Raw genomic sequence first — 4,338 nt, forward strand, 5'->3', positions numbered from 1 at the left:
TCTTGCTGCAGGCTCTGGAGTCTTGGCATGTACACACCTCTCACAGGGACATTTCTCGGCTTGGACTTAGAAGTGCAAGGCTCCACGATAATTGTACCGCCTGGAGACACTGGCATATTGCTTGGCAGCCTGCCCTACATCAGGTGTTCATGCTGAGGGAGCAAGGTAACAGCACGGGGTAGCTTCACAGTGCCGATCTTGCCGACTAGTATAATACATTCTGCCAACCGAGGTTCTCCCACAAGAGCTCCAGCTTCTCTGAGTAAAACATTCAGCCTCCTCATTCAGGGTGCAAGCCATGGATCCTGAATCTATCATGCCCTTCAGTTCGACCTTTTCATTCACCGCAACCTGGGTGTAGCTCACTGAAAGCTGGCACTTCAGCTGATCCTTGAACCACAACTTTGTAGCCTTCTGGCATGGCTGAACAGGTGTTAAAGTAGAGAAGTTTGAGATCCGGCTCATCTCCAATGAGGGGTTCTTGTCATCCTCCCACACTGCCCCTCACCAAGCGTGGGTTTTCTAGTTTTCCAAAGGCCGACTGCGGCTGACATCAAGCTGGCCCAGCTGTCCCTGCGCATGTTTGTTGCAGTCTCTCTTCCAGTGACAAGGAGCAAGCATGAGAGACACAAATTCTCTTGCAGTGCATGAGTGATGAGTGGCCGGTTTCACCACAGACCCGACAGTTTCTCCTATGAAGAGGGCCTGGAGAAAACTGATGTGATGGGGCAGGGGCTACAAACTGGATGTTCTATGGTGCCATGCCATCATGCAGTCCAAGAGACTGATCAGAGCATGCATGCCATTCACATGAATGGCTGGGGTGGGGGCTGGGACAGGTTGACAGTGAACAGGCTCGAGACTGGGCAGAGCAGCCAGGAGAGATACTGGCGGCTGTGTGAGCTAAGTGGTTGGCACTGGCACTGGGTGGGGGGCTGTTGGCACCTTGGGGAGATGTGGGATGAGAGCAGTGACCGGAGCTGGGATAAATAAGGTGGCAGTGGGTGAAAGTTGAGGAGCGAGGGCCAAGGCTGGTCCTGCATTGACTGTCACTGCCGATGAAGCCAGTGAAACAAGCCCTGGGGAAGAATGGAGCTGGGAAGTGGGACTGACCTGCACTGGCTGTGACATATCCACTTCTTGAAACATGGTAGACTGGGTGTGGTTGACTGCATGTCCCTGTTGGGCTGAAGGGCTAGCCTGAATGTGTGTCCTAAGTTCACGCTGGAAGCTATCAATGCATTCCTGAACCTCACTGGTTGTCCACTCTTCCGCTGCTTTAAAGCTGAACCTTTTGGAGAAGATGGGATCTGAGCAATACTTGATAAACATCATAGACACTTCACGCCCTGACCTTCAATACATCCTTAGCCCTCCCCATTAGCCTAGCTAATATTGCCTGTGACTTCTGATGTGTTGGTGTTTTTCTTTTTACAAGATGAACCTCAACCATCCCAACCCACTCACAGACAGAACTCTTATCACTGCTGTCACCTCTAAAGACTGGTGGCTCCATAACATCTTATTGCATTACAAGCTTAACACCAGAAAGGTTTAACTCAGGAAGTTCTTCTACTTTTGCTCTGATTTAAGGAACTCTGCTGACACAGACTCACTTCCTCTTTTGTCACCCTGTAGCTGGGCTGCAATAGACTGACCAATCTGACTAGCCAACTCTGAGATTAGGTTACTCAACTCAGCATGAGGTGCTGTCTGTGGGATTTGTATTTTACATGGCAGAACCTGGACACGAGTGGAAAAAAACCTGGGGGTCCTCAACCCACCCACATTTGGTGTCTGAGCCCCATCTTTGAGAAACCACCCTCTCCCAAAATTCACGTCAGAGTAAACCTCTCCCTCGGAAATCCCATTCCCTTCTGAAAAAGTTGCTGGTTTCATAATGGAAAATACTGATACAAATACACAAGAATGAGAAAAAAAATTACACACTACACAAAAAACACTATAAAAAATGTCCCACCTGACTGAAATAACCAACTCGGGGTGAAGGTGATGATGACGAGCTCCCTACGGTGACCGAGATGGCATTGATGCTTGAAGAATCCCACTGGTCATGGCACCAATGTCTTCATGTGACTTTTAGTTCTGTGTTGTGTTCTAGGTTGTGGAATAATGGGACAAGAAGCGGCACTAGGTCTCTGGGTCTTTACTCACAAGTTGTTGTACTCTGGTAAAAACAAAATTGTAACCTTTGTGTACAGTTGGCGCCTGCCAAGCTGGACTCTCCTCCAGCCATATTGGAAAAGGCTTTTTTTTACTCTTATTAATACAATAAAATAAACAATTTGTCAAGTCTGATTACAGATGGGAGACTGCTGTGCTGGAGTCGGGGCCTCTCAGCTGCTGCTCATCTGGTCATCAACCCACACTACATAAGATCTTGGGCCACAGTCAGTCAGCGCTGGATTATAGACACTGCTACCTGTTAGTGACGTCACCAGCTCTCATCATATCTTTGTCAGTACTCTAGCTTGTAATCCTAGCCCTGCAAAACCTAACCTGTTCTCTTTTCTGCACTCCAGCTACACCCTCCGCCCTGACTCCAGCCTGCATCTCCAGCCAGAGCTCATTCTCCGCCAGCCTGCCCATCTGCCAGCACCAGCCTCCCTGCCATACCATCCTACACAGTAAACACTCTTGTTACCTGACCTCTGCCTCCTTCCCTGCTCCTGATTCCATCTACCCGGCCTTGACACAATTTGAAATAAATAAATTAAATTTCAAAAAAACAAAACAAGTCACTGCGTTTTTAAACAGGAGCTTTTCCCTAGCTTTAGCCTATAAAGTGCAATACAAAATACAATAACACATATTCAAAAGAAATATGACAGCTCAAATAGCTTAACTTATGCTTCACATAACATAACGCCCTAACTTAGCATGTTAACATTAGCTTTTTATCACAGATGCTCAACTTCATTAAAAACTTAAATTAGCGAACTCAAAACTCAGCAGGAAGAATCAGATACCACACCAAACAAGCCACAGAAGTTTGACCCCATTAAAATTATAACTCTCTACTCTCTACAGTGACTGACCTCTGGCTATACTGGAAAAAGCTTTGACCAGAGTGTGCGGGCATGCCTATGTCATCAAGCTGGAAACCGTCAGTCACATACAAGACTAAGCACACACAGGCAGGAGATTATGGCAAAAAATGATAGTTTTTAACACAAAAAAAGTGTGATTTGGTGAAATTCATAGACTGCCTATATGCAACTCCTACACCAAACCATCTTCATCATGTTTTTTTAATTTACTTTTTAAAGTAATTTAGGGCAGATTTTTGTTCCTCATAATTTATTTCCAAAACTGTCCAAAGCATTCTCTAAACCATCCATGTGATGTTTTTTTAGTCTGTCTTCTCTGCAAACTGCCTTTCCTTTCCTTTCCTTTCTGTTCCTGACAAATAGGCTCCATCCTGCCTTGGGTCCAGCCATCATCCAGATCCCCTTTGAAAAGCACAGATGGAAGTGAGGCCTTAAAACTTTATGGTGGGAGCCTTGGTACCACATGTCATTTCAGTAGCGGTGCTGCTAGCAGGCCTGCTGACACGCATATATTTAATTTGTAACCAGACACTTCCTCTTCCCCTCGCTCTCCTCAGAACTCTGGGACATGTCTTGTTTTCTCAGGTCAGAGGTTAAACAAAGGAAACACGGGACTGGCTGGTTGAAGGCCCGGTGCTGGGAGGGCGTCAGAGTCACCTCCACCTTCGAAGTAGGGCCAGAGCAGACTGTGGGACACATCAAGGTTAAAGGTGTAGCTGTGATTTCTGGCAGTTGGGTTGGGCCACTGCGAAGAACTCAGACATGGAGCTGGAATCAGAGCTGTTTGCATTTCATATAATGGCATCTGAACATAAAACGCTAGATCCTCTTACACAAGAAGCCCTCCTGGTTGTTGGCCATGACATCTTTACTGCTCCTCTGGCCATAAACCCCCAAGAGGCGGGCCTAAACACAGTTACACGCCCCACTAGCTCTCCACCTCTTTGCGGTGGTGTATAAACATATAAGTTTATTTAGTGTGAATGTCCCGCGGCGCTCACTGCTCATCCCTTTCATAAAGCCCAGATTATCATGAGCAAAGCAGAACAGTAGCAGAACAGTGTGGATGTCACAACTGGATTCATTATTATATATAAAAAAAAACAATTCCACAATTCACAACATGAAGGGATGAGAACTACTCATCCAAAAAACTGAACAGTTGAGACTGATCTTTCTTAGATCCTCAGCAAAACACCTGCAAAGTGTGAAGTCGATCGGATAAGTGAGATCCCTCCATTCATTATTATTATTAGTACAAAGATCT

At 46.2% G+C, this 4,338-nt stretch overlaps 1 long non-coding RNA gene across 1 annotated transcript; it reads left to right on the forward strand.

Annotated features, from left to right (window-relative positions):
* The first annotated feature begins 2,607 nt into the window (after positions 1-2,607).
* On the forward strand, positions 2,608-3,719 carry LOC111231896. The gene is made up of 3 exons (XR_002665524.1): positions 2,608-2,648; positions 3,435-3,494; positions 3,629-3,719. It is a non-coding gene; the product is annotated as an uncharacterized LOC111231896 (long non-coding RNA).
* The last annotated feature ends 619 nt before the right edge of the window (positions 3,720-4,338 follow it).

This window comes from Seriola dumerili, unplaced genomic scaffold (assembly GCF_002260705.1).
Source record: "Seriola dumerili isolate Sdu_G_001 unplaced genomic scaffold, Sdu_1.0 BDQW01000017.1, whole genome shotgun sequence".
In the NCBI taxonomy this organism is placed as follows: domain Eukaryota; kingdom Metazoa; phylum Chordata; class Actinopteri; order Carangiformes; family Carangidae; genus Seriola; species Seriola dumerili.